Genomic DNA, 22,683 nt, shown 5'->3' with positions numbered 1-22,683 from the left:
AAGTCTAATGTGTGGCCTACTATTTCAAGATTTGAGTCTAGAAAGGCCATTTAGAGGATAGGCAAGCCATCGGCACACAACTTGATAATCATCTACAAAGTGCTCCATCACATGTTATGCTTCACTTTCTTGCCACGGGGTGGACACCAAGATGAGGTCTCCTACTATGAGGCGTTTTTTATGGATTCAGTCGTCACTAGGAGATGAATTCATTTGAGATATCTGATGATGATGCGTATGATTGCTTGTTGTGAGAGTAGGACCAGAGTATTCCCTTATGAACGTTTTCTCTCTTTGGTATTTAAGGAGGCCGACATAAACTTGAGCAAAGAAACAGACTTGAAGGCTCCTGAAAATTTTTAACACATATAATGATTAGTCTATGGGGATGATGAAATTTGAGAAGGCTCTAGATGGTTCTTGGATCAGAAAAGCGGAAAGAGAGCATGCAAAGGAACATGTACAACCTAGAGTTGAGGAGGAGGCAGAGATTAGGAAAATAAAGGGTGGACTAGACCCTCAAGGTGGACTAGACCCTCAGAGTGGCCACCAACAAAGAGGGCCCGAGCTTGATATTTCCCTACTTTAGACAGAGATTCCTTCACAGACCAGTTGTGTTCAGTTTGTGTCCACTCTCTCTGGGCCAATGATGACTGAGTCGACCTTTATAGAGGAACCATGTACTCAACCGTCATACATCGAGCCCTCCTTCTCTGGACCAACTTTCACCGAGTCCACCTATACTGAGATACCACCTCCTTAAGCACCTCCTGCTCTTGACCATGCTCCATGGATGGACTTATCAACCCGGATTAGCTCCCTTGGTACTCGCATGGAGGAGTTTGTAGTGATCAATGATACACGATTTTACTCTATGGAGGATAAGATGGACCAGTATTAGAATGCGTTCATTTCTTAGTTTGAGTATCTTCAGTAGATGATTGATCACTTTGAGGATTGCATGGAGCGTCAACATGAGAAGATGATGGCCTACTTGTGTTTCGTGTTTCCTCCTCCACCTCCTTAACCTTGATTCGTTGGAGACTCCCCTTGTTATTTTTTTATGTTGCTAAAGGGAGAGATATTTTAGGATCTAAGAGGCTAGATATGGGAGACTCAAATGTGCATATCATTTTTTTGTTTGGATCATATATTGCTTATCTTTAGTTACTTTAGCTTGATTGGGCATATGATGTACTGACTAATACATTTGACATATGATATATGATATGCCTTTTACATTTTTCTTTATTGCAATACTTTCTAACATGTCTTGATCATCGTGTTTTTAATTTCTTAAATATTGATTGTTGATCCATGATTAGTTTTAGGTGGAGATTCTTTTTCTCCTAGATAACCAAGGTTTGTCATCATAAAAAAAAGGGAGATTGTTAGCTCAAAGGTTCTCCTAATTGCATTTTGATGATAACAAACTATGGTTAAGTTGCTAATTGGTTTGAATTTTAGAAAATTTCAGGTGTTAGTTTAGAAGTTCATTGAAGGACCCAATGGATGCAAGGTCAAGACAATTGGAAAACCCTTTAATCGTAGTAACATATTTAAGAAGAATGCATAAGCGTACTTAGGATTTTCATATCTTTTTCATGCATATTTAAAAATTCGATTTATGCATTAAAGTTACATTTCCATCAAAACCTGAGTTTTATTAAATGAACCTTAGGCAAATCATTTCAAAATTGACATCTTAATTTACCTATAGACCTTGTTTAAGTGTTAGAAGGAAAAAGAACAGAAAAAGATAGGTTTTCAAGCAAAAAATGGTAAATCGGTTGAGGCACTAGCCAACCGGCTCAATTGGCTAAGTTACTGGTCAACCGATTATACCTTCCTAGTCGATGATCGATTAAGAGATGCAAAAAAACCTTTTCTCTCTTCTAGTAGCCTTTCATTCCTAGTCAAGGGGCTATGTCTTCCTGGTTGAGGTCTGATTGAGGATAACAGTCACCTGCCAAGCATTAAATGCTCAAATAACTAGTCAACCGGTCAACCCCCAACTCGACCAGTCGAGGCTATTTTGGCATTTTGGCTCCCGATGCTAGAAACCTATAAATTGAGAACTCCACTTCATTTATGAGCAAAACAACACCTACATTTATTTGTTTACCTATTTGTTCTTGCCTTAAAAGCTCTCATTCTTTCCTTGATGCATTAAATCTCCATTTGCATATTCTTTAGTGCACCCTTGTGATTTATCCTAGCATTTGTGTTGTATTTGAGTCATTGTTGAGCTAGGTTGAGAGATTTGAATTTGTTATTTGAGTGTTAGAAGCTTCAAGTAAGTAAAGACTTGAAGGGATTGTGTAAAAACCCATTAAAACTAGAATCCAAGTGTAAAGGTGTTGGAAGCTTGGTTAAAACTTCAAGTATAGTGAAACCCTCACTTGGTTAGGAGTTTGAGGAGAGTGGGCATAGGCAAGGGGTGTCGAACCACTATAAAATCTGAGTTTGCTTCCTCTATCTTTATCTCCTTATATTTGTGCTTCCTTTGCTTGAATTTGTTGTATTTGATTTTTTTTTTTTAAAAAAAAAAAAAACCAATTCACCCCCTCTCTTGAGTGTTTTCTCTATTAAGATTAGGCTTTATTTTCTCAATAATGCTTAACAACCACAAGTCGCTCGGCTTCCGATTCAAAATGATGAACTATATCATCAAAGTTCTTGACACTCTCATTATGTGTCATGTTCACCACCACGTGGTTCTAGTTCTTTGGTAACGATCTGAGATTACCTCAACTTGTTGTTCATCAATGAGGACATTCCCGGATGTCTTAAGCTCTCTTATCATTCTTTTCATCTCCTTGAGATGCTATTTAATTGTATGGTTCAATCGTATCTTGTAATTTCCAAATTTCATTACAAGGTCTCTCAATTTTGTAGCTGAAAGTCCATCATACTTTTCCTTTAGAGTTTCCCACATCTTATAAGCAGTTTGGTATATCTTTTACTCAATTAAGAGATCATCTTGCATGCAACTTAACAATGTAATGTAAGATATAATTTTTTTTTTTCTTTTAAACCACATAAGCCTCTTAATTCCTTCTATGTTGGCAGAGTTCCCTCATTCAAGTTCTTTCATGACATGATCTAGTCTTTTAAGAGCCTCTTACTCTTCAAGGATATACCAAATCTTGCGATGCCAAATCTCGTAATTATCACCATTCAATTTCTTACCCTTATTTAGTTCTATTATGATATTCTTAGTTGCAGTCCACATATTCAACTACATAGAGATATTGCACAAATCTTATTAATGAGTACTTTTACAGATATTGATGCTCATACTTGCTCTAATTATCTTCTAAAATGTAATAACCTTAAATTGTAATAGAAATGAAAGTTCAATATATTCTCAATCAACTGCTATATATAATTTTAATTATTTCAAATTAGAAATAATCTATGCAAGTATTGCTAATTTTAGGTAAAAAAATTACATAAATTTCTTTTAACCAAAAACCTCTCACTCCATGAAATAATATTGTACAACTAGCATGTGTTGACAATATATCTATAAAGAACTGAAGACGTGTGAATAAAAAAATATACTAATTCATCAAAAAGATAAATATGCATGTCGTGTCATGTCATGTCTTTCATATATAGTTTTCTTCTATATATATATATATAGAAGAAAACTAATATTCTCCCTTGAAGCTAGAAGAAACAATATTTGGATTATATAGAGTGTCTTTTATAACTCTAGAAGTTGTTTTCAATAACCATAATCCTCTAATATTTTTATATCTGATAGAATTTGAAAAATTCACACTTCGCAAGTTAGGATAAATAGAAAGCACTGTCATTTGTATAATGACATTCTTCATAAAGCATATTTGCCAATATTCCTTAAAAAGGGCTACTATGTCATCAAAAGACTTATTTGTGAAACCTTGAGGCACTTCTTGAACAAATTCTCATATATGTTCTCGAACTTTAACCTCAGGTTTTGTTAAGGACATTTATAAGATTCGCTTTTTATAGCCTAGCGGAAAAATATATTCCACTTCCAAACTCTTGATCATATTAATGACATGATCCACGTGTTCATTTATAAAAAGCTAGGGTCCCTCTTGTAGTTCATACGCATATTAAAAAACAACCAAGGTCTTCTATCCCTTAGTACTCTCCTAGTTCTCTTCATTCGTACCATTTCACACTTGACCAAAAGGATCTAATTTAATTTATTTTTAATGAGTAACATATACTCATACTTTAATTAATTATTTGAACAAATAAAAAATTTAATTAGAAGAACCTAATTATTATTTAAAAAAATACAAAACAAAACGGAAAACAAACTAAGCATGCTCTGATATCATTATAGAAAAACTTCATATTACCTTATTGAAATTTCCAAGATCTAAAAAGTAGTTGTCTCACTATTTAATTCTTCACCCCAAGTCGTGAATGAAACCACACTAAAATCGAGAACCACTTCATTTCACAACATAAAATCCTTTCACCTTCTTATTCAGATAACATTATTCCCGAGTTTTCTCAATCTTTCTTTCCCATGAGAAAAGTAAAAGTGAGAGTGAGAGAGATTTTTTTATTTTTTTTAATGGGGTGGTTTCTAAGCAGTTTTTGGCAATTCCAACTCCCAAAAACTACTCCCCTTTGATCTCATATTTGGTTGGATCGAGTTGGGTCAACACAACTTGGGCACCCAACTAACTCCAACAATTTGCAATTGTATATATATATATACAATCATCCACTTTCCACTGCCTTTTACAAGATATTATCTGCTTTTCACTAACACTTTTCACTAGTAGATATTATCCACTTTTCACTGCATCCACCATTTTTTTTTTCATTTTTTAATTTTATTTTATTTATAGGGACACTATTCTTTTAAGGAACCATGGAAACATTTTTATCGACTTTGTGTTCTTTCTAGAAACAAATTAAACAAAACGAGAAACAAACTAAACATGCTCTGATACCATTGTAGGAAAACTTTGGATTACCATGTTGAAATGCCCCAAGATCCAAAAAATAGTTGTTTAACTGTTTAATTCTTCACCCCAAGTCGTGAATGGAACCACGCTAAAATCGAGAACCGCTCTATTTCATAACATAAAAGTCTTTTACCTTCTTTTTTAAAAAACTTTTTTTTCTCGAGTTCTCTCGGTCTTTCTTTTCCTAGAGAATATATATATATATATATATATCTTTTATTTTTTTTTTATGGAGTGGTTTCTGGGTAGTTTCTAACAGTTCCAACTCCTAGAAACTGCTCCCCCTTAATCTCTTATTTGGTTGGGTTGGGTTAGCTTGACTTGGGCACCCGCTCGAGCGCTTTAAGTCATTAAGTAATAAGTATTAAGTTTTACCAAAAAAACCCCTAAGATTTCAAATTAAGTTGGATAAAATAAAGTGAAGTTTAATGCTTTAAATTCTTTAATGAGTCTACTCACTTTTAAGTATAATTTGGAATTAAAAAAATGACCTAATTAATAGTAGATTAAATCAAAAGGGAAATTATATAGTTGCATTCACTAAATTTCTCTTTACATCTACCCTATTTACACATCCACTTTATAATATTAACCTTATTAATATATACTCTTACAAATTTTCAATATACCTAAAAGATTCTTCCCATTCTTCTCTTCCACTCATCATCTTCTTCATTTTTCTCTCAACTTTTTGCCTCCTAACAATAACTTATAAGTATGTTTAGTTCCTGGAAGTTATGTTTGATCCCTATAAAATACTAAGGAAAAAAAATATTAAGAAAAATATTTTTTTTTTACATTTGGTTTTATTATGAAAAATACTAAAAAAACAAATATAATTAAAATTAGTTAAAAATTTATAGATTTTTAAATTATTTGATTTTTATGTGGAAGAGTTAAAATAAATGAAGTGAGTTTGAAGTAGAAATGAAAATAATTTCTTGATTTTAAATCTATTTTTTATTTTATTTTACTTTTTTTTGTCACCCACTTTTCTTCTCTATTTTCTTTCTCTTACATTTTTCCTTAAATTTATCAAGAACCAAACATAACTAAAAATTACTAAGAAAAGAAAAAAAATATTGAGGAAAATAATTTTCTCATGTTTGGTTTCACCATAGAAAATATCAAAGAAAATAAAATATAATTAAAATTAGTTAAAAGTTTATATATTTTAAAATTATTTAATTTTTATATAACAAAGGAAAATAAGTGAAACAAGTTTGAAAAAACATATATAAATAATTTGTTAACTTTAAATTTATTATTTTATTTTTCTTGACTTTTTCTTTTTATTTTCTTCCCTTCAAAATTTTTAAGAACCATACATTGTAAAAGAAAATATCTTTTAGGACTTATTTTATTTCATATGTAAATTTCGATAAAAACAAATATTATAAAAATAGTTAAAAATAATAATTAAAAAGAATATAAAAATAATTTAGAAATGAGAAATTATGAAAAGGTGTAAGAGAAATAAATAAATAAATAAACTCGTTCAATAGTGTCCAACTTGGAATTTTAAACATGGTGCAAATGTCTAGACCTAAAAGGTTGAACGTCATGCAAATCTCTAGACCTAGAAGGGTGAACGCCGTGCAAATATTTGGACCTAAAGGTCAGACACCATGCAAATGTTCGAGCTTTAATGTGGCATTCAAGGGAAAGATGAATGAGTATTTCTGTTTGAGGGTAGTTTGGTTATTTCATGAATATTTTGTCCTAAAAATATTTATTATAAAAAGAAGTTGGATGAATGAAGTATAATTTTCCAAATCAAAATTAGTCCAACGTACTATATTAGTAATTGAGGTGTAGTTCACTTTTTTTTTTTTTTAAAGTTTATTTGAATTTAAATAAAATATTAGTAATTCATTTTTATCAACAAATTAATTATATTTTTAAGAAAATATTATTGCCTATATTTTATAATATCTATTAATAGAATCATTCCTTTTGATGGAAATTTAAAATTTACGATTTTATTAAAAATTTAATATTTTATTTTACCAAAAATGATTTATCTTTAATTTATTTGTAATTGAAAATATTCTCTATATTTTTAATTGATATTAGTATCAATTAATTTTAAAAATATTTTTAAAAACTTAAAAATATAAATTAAATTTATAAATATTTTTACAAACTTAAAACTGAAAAAAATATTTTTGAAAAAATTAAAATTCACTTATTTAAATCATTATTTTTTTTCTTATTTGAAATGTGTTTTTAAAAACTAATTCCGCACAAACCCTTGTTTTTAGAAAATAAAAAGATTATTTTTGTTTTTTAATTAGCAAATAATTTAACACGTATGGCGGGAACGCTTGAAACGTCTACTGAGCAGTCACTCCACTACTACTCCGAGAGATGCGCTCTCTATAGGACAACAGAAGTGTTTCCACTTCTCTTTCTAAAGCTTTCTACCTGGTTTTTTGGGAATTCCTGTGTCATCGGAATCGGTATGAAGAACCGCAACGGTGTGGAAGGATGCCACAAGCAGAGCCTCGGTCGGAGGATCTCGGGAAAAACGCCTTCCGAAGTCGAAAGTGGGAAGAAGCGCAGGCCGGAAAATGATGATTTTTCCGAGAAAATGTGGGGGAGTGGTGATGAGAGGAGGCCTGTTCGAGAACCTCGAAAAGATGTGAAATTAAGGGAAACATCAGGATTTGGTGAGGGGAGAAGCAGCCTAAAATCTTGAAGATGTGAAATTTGGGGAGAATGAGGGTTTGATGATTGAGGAAAACGGGGGAACCAAAAGGCATGGAAATTGGATACTCTGAAGATGAAGGAGTTTCTGTGTGGAGAAGTCGACGCCTTCGATGGCTCGGGACAGGAGCCCAGCATAATGCGATTGACTAAAAATTCCTTAAAGTGGAGAAAAAGGAGCAGTCTTTAACGTGCCATCAATGTCGGAGGAACAATAAAGGACGAGTTGCTCGGTGCCTGAAATCTGAGAGGAAGCGATTTTGCATCCCCTGCTTACGGAATTGGTATTTATTTTCCCCTTTTTGTGTTCACTTCTGATAATGCATGATATGTTTTTATCTGTTAATTAATGTAGCTGTTATATATATATATATATATATATATATATATATATATATATGTATGTATGTATGTATGTATGTATGTATAGTTAATAATTTAAGGTTTAAAAGACTTTGGCGTCTAGAGAGAATTATGTTGATGTTCCATGTTCTTCTTTCTTTTGGATTGTGGTGGCATTAGGAGAGGAAGTTGTGAGAACATGTAGCTTAAAGTTGCTGGTTTGGTGATTTGATCAAAATTTGTTCGGACAGCTGATGCTTTACAGCAGGTTAGGATTTTTGAGATAGGGATGTAGAAAGTGTAAAGCTCCACACCCAAGGGGTCCTTACGGTTTTAAAACACGTCTATAAAGTTAAGAAGATGCCATACATATATAGCACTACTAACTTTCTCCCCTATCTGATGTGGGACATTACAATCATCCCTCACACAAACACAATGGGCCAAACAAACAAACAATGTTCATAGGGCCAAACAAACCCCTATACCGAAGTCGAGTATCGGTTTTGATACCATTTATAACGATTTGTACCCAACCATATAGATATTGTCCACTTTGGACCCAAATGACCCTAACAGTTTTAAAACACGTCTATATAGTTAAGAGGAGTTTATACTTATATTTTCTCTTCTATTTGATGTGGGATATCACAAAAAGGGTTGTCTCTCTAGTGATGAGTTGATTGTTTCGAGTTCCATTTTGGAGGAGCCTTTGCTGGTGTTGGAAGTGGGATACAAAAATACAAGAGAGGAGCTTCGTTGGTAGCTCAAAGATGAATGAACTTTGGCTTGCAAAGGTTTCAGATATTAAATCACAGGTCTCTAATTTTTTTTTCCAGCTTCTGTGCTTGGATCTTGGTGTTCAGAGGCTTGATATTGCTGAGGTGGCTTTTAAACCTAGAAAGGTGGTCTTGAGAGTGTATTGTGAAGAGATGTTAGTAGCTTTACTTGACTTATGTGGAATTGGATGGGTTCACCATAGCTTTTTGGTGCAGTGCAACTAGGGAATGGTGCAGGAAGCAGTAATGCAATCTTTTTAGGTCTTTTTGAATTTGGGACTTTTGGAAGGAACTTAAATGTCACATTCATTATTTTGGTTTCAATAAAGAGGAGATGGGACTAACTACATCACGTACTTTGCCTATCAATTTCTTACAGAGGTTTATTCAAGTTGTTCTCTAAAAGTGTTGGTGAATAAACTACAGAAGGTTATTGGACTAGTGTCAGTGTTAGAAATCTTTTGTGGAAGAGAGGTAGATTTTGAACATTGCTCTTATTACTGATGAGGCTTTAGATTTTAGATTGAAGGACTCAAGGGCAACAGTTGCTTGCAAGCTAGATTTCAAAAGGGCATGACATTCTCTCAACCTATTGTTAGTCTTAGTTACTGAAGCCTTAAGTGTCTTATTTCTAGGGCAGTGGAAGGTGGATTCATTAGTTTCATGGTTACGAAGGAGAGGCAAGGAGTACAGGTCTGACATGTGTTGCTTGCTGTTGATTCCCTCTTTTTCTTTGAGGTAGATGCTATCCATTTGCTGTGATTGATAGCTTGGGGTGGGTTCTTTTTTGTTTCAAGGGAGAATGACGTTTTGAACTCATGTAAGTGGGACTGTTTGGTATTTCCTAGAACTCGTAAGGCATTTTGAAGGTGGTGAAAGCATCCTGGGGCAAGCGATCAAAGCGAGGGAGCATGAGATAGCAATGTAACACGAGAATGACAGCTCATTGAATTCTCTGAGGAAAATGGTGCCAGGATGTGCCACATAGGTCTTGGCAACATCTTTCTCTATGGAGAATTCAGTCTCAGCCAAAAATTGCACTAGGATGGTGCAACTTCAAGCCCTAGCACCGTCTTCGCACCATTTTACATTGTGCTAGTTCAATGCTTTGTAAAAAATGATGCTAGGATAGCAACTCAATTAAGCTCAAAATAGGAGTTGAAAATTGAAATTTAAGTGCTAGGATGGCACCATTTTATATTTAAGCTTCATTGTAAACTAGGAGTTGAAAATTGAGTGCATCTTAATCCTAATTTTATCTTATTGTAAGTTGGGAAATTTTCAAAATATTGGGCCCTACCATCCCCAATAAAATTAGCATCAACATGCACTAAACAAGATTTGCAATTTAAAGGGTGGGTGCACTCAAAAGCTCTTTAATGTGATGTATCAATGAATTTCAAGAATAGGTTACATCATGAATCAAAATTTAAATAGGAGCTTGAGGTTGAAAATAACCATCAAGCATAAGTAACAACACAACTGATCGATTGACCAATTGACTATCAATTAGCCGTGAGGGGTTGTAAGTGATGGTTTAACTGGTTTGAGTTCACTTAAATGATAGCATGACCTTTTTCTACCAACAAGGAACCCTCATTGCCTAGATCAATCAGTTGTCTCATTCCAATTCTAATTTTACAAATTTTCAATTTTTGAGCATCAAAAAGTTGGGGAATCTGCTAGGTTATACTCCTAACAATTTTGGAAAATCTCTTAAGTTTCAATGGAAATTGAAATACAATTTTCACTTCATCCAATTTTTTGAAAAATTTGTGACAATTAAGGAATAAATTGGATAATATTTTCATCAAAGGTGAAAGGTTAAGTGACTTCGAACATGTTAATGTGATCCTAACTTAGCGGACCTCAAACATACATCCTCCTTTGGTGCAATAAATTAGATCAGTTTTTCATCAAAGGGGAAAGGTCAAGTGACTTTGAACATGGTAATGTTTTTGATGAATAAAGAGAAATATATTAAAAGAAAAGAGGCACATAAAGGAAGCACCCCAAAGTATACAGGTAGTATACAAAAGAGAGAGAAAAGAACCCTTAACCAAGGCCTAACCAATCTACAAAATCTACAACGGAAAGGGGACTAGAGCCATAAAACCCCCTAGTCCACGCCCACAAATTACAAAGGAAAAACGATTTACACCCATGAATCGAATGCTCCTCGTTTTCAAACACCCTACTGTTTCTTTCCTTCCAAATAATCCAAAAAAAGCACAAGGAAGCTGAAAACCACACTTTCTTCATTTCCTTTCCCACACAAGGCCCAAACCACCCCAATAACACCTCTCTAACTGAAGAGGGGAGCACCCACGAAACCCCAAAGAGGGAAAAAAGTAAGCTCCATAAACTTCTGGCCAGCCCACAATGCAAGAGGATGTGATCAATAGACTCTTCCTCTGCCAGACACAAGTAACATTTGTTAGCCAAGGAGAACCCTCTTTTCTGAATACGATCCAAGGTTAAGGCCTTTTTCCATGTAGCCTCCCAAGCAAAAAAACTCACCCTCGGAGGCACCAAGGAATTCCAAATAACTCTTGCAGGAAAATCCCCTAGTCTTTCCGGTTCCAACGCCTTGTAAAGAGACTTAACAGAGAATCTTCCGTCCTTTGCCTTAGTCCAAATTACTTGATCTTCCACATCACTACAAACACTCCTCCCTTGCAACCTTAAGAGAAAACGCTCCGCATTGAACACTTCCCAATCATTAAGCCGCCTTGAGAACCTAGGAGCCCACACTCCCCCTCCAGAATGGCTCCACACATCCGCCACCCAAGCCTCCTTAGCCAAGGATATAGCAAATAAAATGGGAAAAGAAGTACACAAAGGATCATCTCCACACCACTTGTCCTTCCAAAATCTAACCCTCCTACCATTTCCCATAAAATAAACCAAATTGTCGCCTAACACATCCCAACCTCTCCTAATTGCTTTCCACAAACCAACCCCAAAACTACCTCTCACAACACGGGACCTCCAACCACCTTCTTCTTCCCCATACTTTGCACATATAACTTGCCACCACAAAGCTTCCCTTTCCACCGCAAAACGCCAACTCCACTTACATAGGAGTGCCTTATTCAGCAACGCGAAGTCCCTCACACCCAAACCACCCTTTCGTTTATCTGAGCAAACAATAGACCATTCCACTAAATGGGGCTTCCTCTCCAAGGCCCCACCACCCCAAAGAAAGTCCCTTTAGATCCGCTCCAATCTCAAACTCACACTCCTTGGCATATGAAATAGGGACATATGGTAGATAGGCATACTGGACAGAGTGTTCCGGATTAAGGTCATTCTGCCCCCTTTGGAGATATACTGCCTTTTCCAAAAGGAAAGCCTCTTCCTCAGCCTTTCCTCAACCCTGTCCCAAATTGCCACCTCCTTGTAGTGAGCACCCAAAGGAAGACCCAAATAAGAAGATGGGAGCTTGCTAACCTTGCAACCAAACTCAAGGGCTAACTCCTCTACATTCTCCACTTTTCCCACCGTGATGATCTCACTTTTGTCCAAATTCACCTTCAACCCTAACATGGCTTCGAACCACATAAGGAGCCAACTCAAGTAGGACACTTGATCAATGGAAGGCTCACAAAATACTAAAGTGTCATCCACGAACAGCAAATGAGTGATCTCCACTCCCGCACCTCCTCTATCACTAAGTTGCCACCCCGGCAAAAACCCTCCCTCCTTCGCTCTCTTCAACAAACAACTGAGAGCCTCCATGACAATCACAAACAAGTAGGGGGATAAAGGATCCCCCTGTCTTAATTCCCGAGAACTTTGGTAGAATCCTGAGGGAGTTCCATTATTAAGGACAGAGAAACTGACAGTACCAATACACCACTGAATCCAGCTAATCAACTTAGCTCCAAAACCCATCATTTCCATCAACCAAAGAAGAAAACTCCAATTTACATGGTCGTATGCCTTCTCAATATCTAGCTTACAAAGGATGCCACCTCCCCCACTTTTCTGCATCGAATGAATCACCTCATTTGCAATCAGCGAGGCATCCAGGATTTGCCTTCCCTCCACAAATGCATTTTGGGACTTGGACACTGTCTTACCCATCACCTTTTTGAGCCTATTAGCTATCACCTTTGCTATAAAGACTGCCCACCAAGCTTATAGGCCTAAAGTCCTTGAGATCTTTAGCTCCTCCTTTCTTAGGAATTAAAACCAGAAAAGAAGCATTAATGCTCTTGACGAACTTGCCTTGATCATGAAAGTCCTTAAAGAACCCCATAACTTCCTCCTTCTAAAAAACTCCAACTAAATTGCCAAAACGCCATTGTGAAACCATCAGGACCAGGAGCTTTATCCCCATTGAGGTCTGAGAGAGCACCAAACACCTCTTCCTCAAAAAAAGGAGCATCTAACATTGCTGCAGCTTCCCTTTCCAGAACCCCAACCTGCAACCCATTGCATCTGGGCCTCCATTCATCTGTTTCTGACAACAGAGAATGGAAAGCCTGAACCACACCATCCTTAATGTCACGTTTTTTTGTTACCCACGACCCATTTATCTTAATCTTCACCAGAGAATTGACCCTCTTATGTGCATTGGCCATTTTTTGGAAATAACCAGTATTTTTGACACCCTCCCTCAACCATAACTCTTTAGACTTTTGCCTCTAGGAAGTCTCTTCCATTATCACCCACTTCTTATACTCTTCCAAAGCCTGCTTTCTGAGATTTTGCTTTTCGGCAGACAACACCCTGTCCTCTTCTATTGAATCCCAAAACATCATCTGCTTCAAAGCTGAATCTTTTCTAGCAGTGACATTACCAAACACTTCTCCGTTCCAAATCTTCGAGCCGGCCTTAAGCGCTTTTAGTTTTTCAAACAGAGTGAAACTGAAAGACCCTCTGGATTGGAAGCCCATCCACCAACTCCTAACAAATCCTTAAAGCCTTCTTCCTTCAGCCACATATTCTCAAACTTGAAGGGGGAAGGACCCTTCCTCGCTCCTCCACAGTCTAACAAAATTGGGCAGTGGTCAGAAACAAGTCTGGGTAGAAGACTTTGAACTGCCCCACTGAAATAACACTCCCAATCCTCTGAAACTATAAATCTATCCTACCTTGACTGAACCTGGTTATTCAACCCACCCCTCCACGTGAAAGACCTCCCCCCCCCCCCCACAAAGGGAGGTCCCTTAATTCTAAATCCTCAATGATCTCCGAGAATCTTTTCATTGTTGAAGACGGTCTTGAAATGCTATTCCTCTCTCCCAAAAATCTAATAACATTAAAATCACCCCTATGCACCACGGATCCTACCACAATCCCTTGATTGTCCCCAATTCCTCCCAGAAATCTTCCCTAAACCTCCCAACAGCAGGGCCATACGCCCCTGTAAAAACCTCATAGTAGCCATCCTCCACATTCTTAAACCGACAGGAAACCGAAAAATTGCCAATTTCCATTTCAATCAGCTCTAAAACCCTACTATCCCAAAAAACTAACACCCCCCCCCCCCCCCTCTCCCATACCCCGAGAATCAAAAGCACCCCACTCCAAGAACCTGCCCACCCCCAACGACCGAACCAAACTACACAACATACTTTGGATTTTGGTTTCCTACAGACAAACCAAATCCTCTTTTTGAGCCTTGATTAGAGATTTAATGAGTCCTAACTTAGTGCACCTTGACTTACATCCTTCTTTGTTTCTATTTTGTCCTTCAAATGCTTTATCAATTTTAATAACCTGCTTAAAAAAGATTTAAGCACACCATCAAATGCATATCCTTTGTTTTTTAATCATCAAAATTCATCGTGGGAAAACCTTGGTAAATCAGTGAGATGTGAGGCATGTAGCAAATTTACATCTCAATCTGATGTCTAGTTTTGCACTAGTAAAGAAAGCATATGAAAGTTATTTCAATAGTGGTAAATGGAAGTATGCTTATCAAAAAAAAAAAAAAAATAGTGGTAAATGGAAGTATATATAGAACTCATTGGTTGCAAAAGAAGTGGTTTGTTGCCTTTGTACAAGGCTCAAGTAGAAGGCTTCAAAAGCAAGTTGTATGTTAGCAAGGATGCTTTCCTAGGAGTTTCGGCATAAGATGTTGTAACCTATAAATGAGAATGGACCTAGTTTTGGCAAGGAAGTATCAATCCCTCTAGTTATGGGCATTTGCAGACTGGTAGTTTTAGGCTTAAAGGTGTGTGACTTGATTGGTATTCAAGTTCTTACTTAAAGAATGTTTAGTTATTTGCACCTTCATTTAAACCCCATATATCAGGCATATTTCTCTAGTCAAAAGTAGAAGATTAATTATTGGTTAAGAAAAAACATAGTAGACTTAGGGTTTGAAGATCTCCAGAGTTTGAAGGACTTCAAATATCTCTTTTAGCAAATTTCTCTACCATAATTAATGGTCAATAAGTTATGTGTTTGATGAAGTCAAATGCTAAATAAAATAGCAACATGACAAATTAAAATTAATCTCCTAATTGAAATAACAATAGTTCCAATTTTCTAGATGAAACAAAATTGGTTAGGAATCTTGGGAATGTGTTAGCTAATTTAATTATCCGAACATAAAATTAGTTATAGTTTCCTAAATCAGACAAAATTAGTTAGAAATTTAGAAATGCCTTTTTAATGCAATGAATCTCATGGGAAATGCATTAGATTTTGCACCTTTTCTACATAAGATGAGTGCATTAGATAAATGGGATGAGTTGTTAGTGTCCTGCACATGTGGTGATGGTGCAGAAGAGATAACTGCTGTTAATGAAAAAAGAAATGAAATGAGAGTGTAGATAAAATAAAATAAAACGAGGAAGCAGCTATGGATGCTGTATAAGCACAACATACAGCATTTTAATATAGGTATGCTTCATTACCTAGTTAGAGTGTAATGAGGTATATTGTTTTGTAGCTGAAAGTTGAGGATTTGATTTTACAATTTAGAAGGGTTTCAATGGAGACCTTTTGACCTAGATAAATTTATTTGAGGGTCCAAAAGTAAACATATGTAGTAGTCACTCCACCGAAGTCTAATAGGAACCTTGATCAATTATATTGTTGAGGAGAGTATTAAGCACATATGAATTTCATCAGCTCTTGCATTTTTATTCAATTAAAACATTAGATAAGAGGATATCGTGTTATTGAAATTTAGTTCTGATTGAACTCATTTAGAAGGCCATATTTTTTGGAATGGATCATTGTATATTTTCTAAAGCAATGTTAAATTTATTTATTTGTTTGTAAAAAGACATTGTAATGAAAGAATCATATTTGACATATGATAGTTTTATGCATGTGCAAATAATTAGTTTATAGCATCTATTTATTTGAATTCAGTTTATCTGGGCAGCAGCAATCGGAGAACAGGCATGAAATTTCTTAAGAGTGTAATGAACTGAAACAACCCTAGCTAATTAGGGTGGTCGGTCCTGTACCTAGGATTGGCAACCGTTATATGAATTGATTTGAAAATAGTATTCATGAATTAGATTATTTACCATCTAAAAGGAAGCTTACACATGAAACTAAATGATATATTTTTATATGTTTATTTTTACATGATATGATAATGTCTCATTTATTACTATTATTATTTTATCTTGACATAAGCTCCATTCATACTATCACTCCTTAGCGAGGTTTTGATGTCACTTTTACTAACTCCACCCTTTAGTTAACAGTGCTTTGGGTAAAGAGTAATGAAGATTGGAAATCATGGGATTGGTTGTTTGGATAGGAAGGGATATCTTAGCTTTTGTACCATTACATTTCCATTTATATGGTTAGTTTATGAATTTATCTTTTACAATTTGTTTGACTTGTAGAAGTTGGATTAGCTCAATCTTTTTTTGGTTTTCTTGTTGGATCTTCAATATTGTGACATTTGATGTTTTGATCATCTATAGAGAAATGATCAATTTCATTGGAATATATATATGGAAGATTCTCTTTTAGAGACTATTTACTGGTTGAGACATGTTTTGATTAGATAGTTAAAATTGTAGTGTTTCATGTCTATATCAAGGTTCTGTGTAAACTAATCAAAGGCTAGATATAAGATTCTCATTTGATGTCACTCCTACTAACTCGTCCCCTCACTTAATAGTGCTTTGGGCAAAGAGTGTCAAAGATTGGAAATCATGAGATTGGTTGTTTGTATAGGCAGAGATATCTCATTTGTAAAATTTAATGTTCTGAGAATAACAGTTAAATACTACCTGTTATTCATTGCCCCTCAATACTCCTAGTTAGTAGGACATGTATTTTAGCTCTTCCTCCTTGAGAAATTTTACAAAGCCAATTATTATACATTGAAATGATTATGTACTTTAATGCACATCATTGTTTCATATCCGAGCTCCATTTTTTTGTACACTTTTGTGAATTGGGTTAGGGTGTATATAAAGGAACACACTTTCTCTTTGATAGATTTTGTAGATTGGCTAGCCACCAAGTAAGGGTGAGGGTTGTTTGCCCTTTGGTGTTTTACTCCTTTGTATCTTGGTATACTCCGTGTATACTCTTTCCTTAGCCTTTTGGCCTTTAATGAAATTACTTTACCTATCAAAAAATATATGAGCTCCATTTTCCAAAATGGAGAGCATTTTGCCCACAATCCTGTTAGGCTCAAGCTACTTTAGATAAAAAAAAAAAACCAATCGACTTTCTTAGCAAAATAGAAATAGATATGATATCCAAATGGAAATGAATATTTAAGCTTTCATTTTAAGGAATAAAGTGATCATGAATGTAATCATTTTTCTATCATCGTCAATTGCTAATATGCTCATGTTTTTTACAGCATGAAAAACATTATTTTAATATTTTCTAGGAATGACCTATTTTCAAAAGAAAAAAATAAATTTATTCAGAAATTCAAGTATGCATTTTAGAGATGTTGGTGATGGAAATAAAAATCACAAATATTTTTATTTTCTAAAATGAAAGTAATCAATGCATTTATTTTTTATTTTTTGAAAAGAAAACTAAAATGTAATATTTTTAAATCGACCCTTCTCATAAGAAAAAAAGGTTTGTAAAATAATTTTTTAACATGTATTATTTATAATTTTGTATCATTCTCATATTTTTGTTATCAAAAACAACAAATAGTTTATTTTCTCTATTAAACATGCCATTTTTACTTATGGATGTTAACATCCTGAAAATTCAAGTAAACTACTCCTAATTAGGGATGGATTAGGTATGGGATTATTATTATTATTTATGATACCCGGATCCTTCGATTTCAACCAACATACCCAAATCAAAATGACATGACATGAGTTTGGGTATGAGATCTTTGTAAGCATTCCTATTTTATTCTTTCAACTTAGTAATAACTGCATTAGAGAAAAAGAAGAGTTAGATGAAAAATAAATTTCCCTAAGAATATTTAGGGATAAGAGGAGGAGAAAAAAAGGATTAGAGGAGAAAGATCGGCGCTTCTAAAATGGCAATCTTGACTTCCAATTTATTTTTAGTTAAATTTCTTTTAATAGTCTATATCCTAGTATCCATACCCATTTTTGGATCCTTTTTAGTTGAGTGCCCGTATCCTAGAATTTGAGTTGTGAAACATGAGATAGTTTCACACATACCCACATCTTACACTCATAGTCAAACGCATGCAACATAGATTATTATTATTATTATTTAATTGAGACGTGTTTAGGGTGATTTGGGTTTTGTGTCCACCTGCCTTGCCTTGCACTTACATATGAAAAGACAAGTATGCCCTTTATAGCATTCAATTTCTATTGACTCCCCTCATTGTCAAATCCACCCTAAATCTCATTGCACCTCTATCTATTGCAGTCATCCTCATTTTCTCCGCCAAAAGATAAGGAGTGTCCATCTCCATTGCAATCCTCCTCATCCTTTTAACATTGAGAATCTTCATTTCTACCAATTAGAAGCTAAGATACTTTCAAGATTGAGGAAAAACCACCTTGCAGACAAAAGATAAGAGCCCTCACTAGAAGAAGTTGACAGAGCGAGTGATATTTGCAGATGCTCTTCACTCCATTGGGAGGAACTGCATCAAGTCCAATTACAGCTCAACGTTGCAGCCATCACTGTGGCTGTCCCTATAGTTGTCCCCATCATCATCACCATTGCTATCACAAACATTGCTGGTATACTTTTGGTTGTCCCTCAGAATGATCAAATTTGGTCTTTGTTAGCTAAGTTGCTTATAATTCTAGATGGTATCCTTCAGTTATATTTTATCTTTTAAGTTGTTAATGAAGGAAAAATGGGTGGGCAAGTGATCTTAATTTTCTCTATAATGTGACTGCTATGAAGAAACCCCTTTAATCCCTCTTTGGTTTTGTTTTCTTATGCCAATTGTTTGTACCCAACCCGACTTGTCTCAGCTTGAAAACACTAACCCTAGGGAGCATGGGGCTAGAATGGGGAGCAATTATGCTTAACCATCCCTCTCCACCCTGCCCTGACTTAGGTTTGTTTGGGCATGGGAAATTCCTTTACTATAGGGGAGTGACCAAGATAGGATGATGACTTCAAACCCACTCCATTGACATCCTTAGCCCTTACCAAATAATAGTTTTAACTCTATATTTTTTATGCATTATGAGAAAAATAAGTGTAATTTTTCAAAATGAAAAATGATAACAATATTGATCATGTGTGCAAATTTTTTCGTCACAGTGAAGCAAGGCTTTAGCTGAGAGAAAGAGCAAGAAGTAAAAGGAGGTAGCAGTTACAACTCAATTTGACATTCTCCATGGTAAAAAAAAGAGTCAATTGGCATCATTGTTCTAATAGTTGGACAGAACAGGTAGACTGATCTCAGAAATATATTGAGGGGTGAGAAAATGCAGCTGTCTTCTGGAGGTATGTATGGCTTTTTTACCTCAAAATCTATTGATCTAAACTATAAAATAGACGTCTGTGGAAAAATTTTGGGGGATATACTGTTTATTTAATTATATCATATTTAATTTATCTCTTACATTTTATTTTGGTCATTGATCTCAAAGATACCATATGGGATTGTTAATCTATTTTATTAATTAAAACATTAACAAGGTGCTTGTACATGTATATGAATATTTTTTCCTTTCTTTTGAACTTGAAACATTCTTTACTGAGGATACACGAGACTTTTTTTAGTTGGATAAAGGACTGCAATGCTCATGCATATGGATTTTGTGTTAAATACATGTTGAATCATTCATCAACTTGGAAGCTTTAGTTTTTGAGGTAATTACTTATTTATTTACATATTTTTCATAGAATTATTGAAGGGAGGAATTACTTGAAAATGTACAGTTTGACCTTATTTACAAGGGATAAAATTTTGTGGTATACTAGGAAAAAAAACATTTTGGAATAGTCTTGGAGATTTTCTTATCTCATTTAATCCCAACATATGTGATTGTTGTCTCCTTCAATATGGTTTTAACAAGAAGTAACTAACATCTATTATTGGGAAATGCTTAATTCAAATAACTGTTAGGAAAATAATAAGAAAAGGGAACTATCTATGTTAGTGAGAATAGGGAAAGTTATTATGAGTTGAAATATTAGATGATGTAAGCATAAGTGGTGTAAAATATGGTATAATTAAAAATTTCTTTGTGCTAACAGAGAAGAAATCAATTTCTTTTTAATTTTTCAATTTTTATTTTTTAAAAAAATTGAATTTCTTTTATGCTTCATGGCCCATTCCTTATCATTGTAGTAAGTTAAGATAATTAATTTTTTATCTTCTAATTTAGGTTTGCTTTTGATGGATTGAAAATGCAATGGCATGAGCGGATTCGGAAAGAGGTATGCAACATTGATTGTTATATTACAGTTGATTAACAACTCAAAATAACTTGCGTAACAATGGAATTAAATTGAACAAGAGCGATCTATTATCAGTATCCTAGCATAGCATATGTCTAAGAGTGATTGGTTCTAATGTGATATTACCAAGCTTGAACATCTCATCATTGTTGTAGCCTTTATAGGAGTGAGCAGGTCCCATTTTAATGTTGAAAAGAAAATCAAGCTTAAATAAATTCTTTATTATCCATCCATTTATCGGTCTCTCTTCATACATGCTTAAAGAAAATCAATATTGTTAAACCTCTATTGTCAACCCTTAGCTAATGGTTCCCTTTTAGCAACTGACTCTTTAATTGCTATGCAAAAAGATTTCTGCTTAGATGTCTCCCATCAACTCTAACATCGCTCTTAAGTATTTGATGCCATGGAATAACTCAACCCATATTTCAACAGTCATCGTCCTCCCTGATTTTTCTCAAGTTGTATTGCTTATCCTTTTCTTTGCTGATCACAACCACAATAACCACATTTGTGCAATAAATCTTAAGTGACACTCGAACATTTTTCCAATCTCAAGTCTCAATATTTGGATGCTGATATATCCCTATGTGTTATAACAGATCTCAAGTGCATCCTTTCAGATTCAAGGTGTGAAGCTTGAACCAACCTGGGCTTGCTTGTTTACTTCATGGGCTTAACTGCATCGGAGAGATGCTGGTGACAGCCAATAATGAGGAGATAAAGAGATAACATGAGAGGACAGAAGATGTGGATGGCATTGATCCTATACTGGTGGCTATGGATGGCCTTGAGATGAATGAGGAAGAGGAAGGCGAAGCAAGTACTTTTGATAATGAGCATAATTGGGAAATTATATATATTTCAAATAATGTAGAGTAGTGATGGATAGAAAATGGAAATAGTAGCACAAGAAGTATAGATGGGATACTAATATAATATGTTAAATGTACTTTGTATTAGGGTTTGTAAGGTCTAGTTAAGGGTATTTTTCTTCCAGGAGATGATGTAAGGGGAGGAGCCAAACTCAGTTACAATTTTCTACTAGGGCTCCTTTGTTGTGTTCTTTTTTTAACTATGGTCATGGCACATGAATGTCATGATCATGAATAGAACTATATCGAGATACTTTGAGTTGCAACTTCCTGTCATGCCCTCTGTCCTTCTGATTTGAACTTCATACTGGCTTATACTCTTTAATACTTACATGGTTGATCTTAATTTCGCATTCTGTTGTGATTTGTGAATGTGTGACTGAGGAACTTTGTTTAGGGAAACAAAAGTACATCTCACTGTTCCATCATGTGGACAGAAAAGGAAGATTCATGGTTTATTTAAGCATTGGTTTTGTCATATTTGCTGAAGCCAACTCAAGTACTCAATATAATGAGGTGGGGGTGGAGGATCCATCATTCTATGCTATTTCCTGAGCCTGTAAAGGACTTTCTGCTTTTCCTTAGATGACTTTTTGAGTTTTGAAACAAGATTGATGGATCGCCTGTTTGGTAGGCCTATTATTGTTATTATCATTATTATTAAAGGCTTCTCCAGTTAAAAGGGCATCGGGGCCGTGGGTATAATACTATAGTATTGTTTGAATAGTACTCCCTGGCAATGGAATTTCTTGCTTTTGTTATTATATCTGCATTTGCATCATATCTGTTTTCTTATCTTTCTATCATTTTACATTTACAACTGCTTGTGTGTGTGTGTGTATATATACATCAAAATAGAGCTCCATGTGGTTTTCAGATGTTGTCCTTGCCTTGCGGTTTTTGATGATGGTTTAAATCAGGTCATTTTAGTTAGAAAATGGGTTATACGGGCCTGTTATGGCTCTTTCTGTGGTTAGTCTCCTAGGACACAGTGGGGCTTAAGTGGATTGTTCCTCTTTTGTGGAGAAAGCTTACAATTCAACAGAGGGTAGTTTCTTACAGACCGATGCTGTTGGATGCTCAAGCCCTGTACTTGGGATTGCTCTTTTTCTGGAACCATGTGTTTGGATGGTTTGAACTACAGTTTTTCTTACTTTGAAGAGTCAAACAAAGAAA

General features: G+C 34.9%; 1 long non-coding RNA gene across 2 annotated transcripts; it reads left to right on the top strand.

Annotated features, from left to right (window-relative positions):
- The first annotated feature begins 7,456 nt into the window (after positions 1 to 7,456).
- LOC117924091 lies at positions 7,457 to 21,773 on the top strand. 2 transcript variants are annotated; one of them, XR_004652718.1, is made up of 4 exons: positions 7,457 to 7,975; positions 19,487 to 19,672; positions 20,560 to 20,611; positions 21,235 to 21,773. It is a non-coding gene; the product is annotated as an uncharacterized LOC117924091 (long non-coding RNA). The 2 variants fall into 2 exon arrangements; XR_004652717.1 differs by lacking the exon at positions 7,457 to 7,975 and adding an exon at positions 18,676 to 18,951.
- The last annotated feature ends 910 nt before the right edge of the window (positions 21,774 to 22,683 follow it).

The sequence above is a fragment of the Vitis riparia genome, chromosome 10, assembly GCF_004353265.1.
Source record: "Vitis riparia cultivar Riparia Gloire de Montpellier isolate 1030 chromosome 10, EGFV_Vit.rip_1.0, whole genome shotgun sequence".
NCBI lineage: Eukaryota > Viridiplantae > Streptophyta > Magnoliopsida > Vitales > Vitaceae > Vitis > Vitis riparia.
The sequence above is the reverse complement of the archived record's forward strand: the minus strand, read 5'-3'. Positions and strand labels throughout refer to the sequence as shown.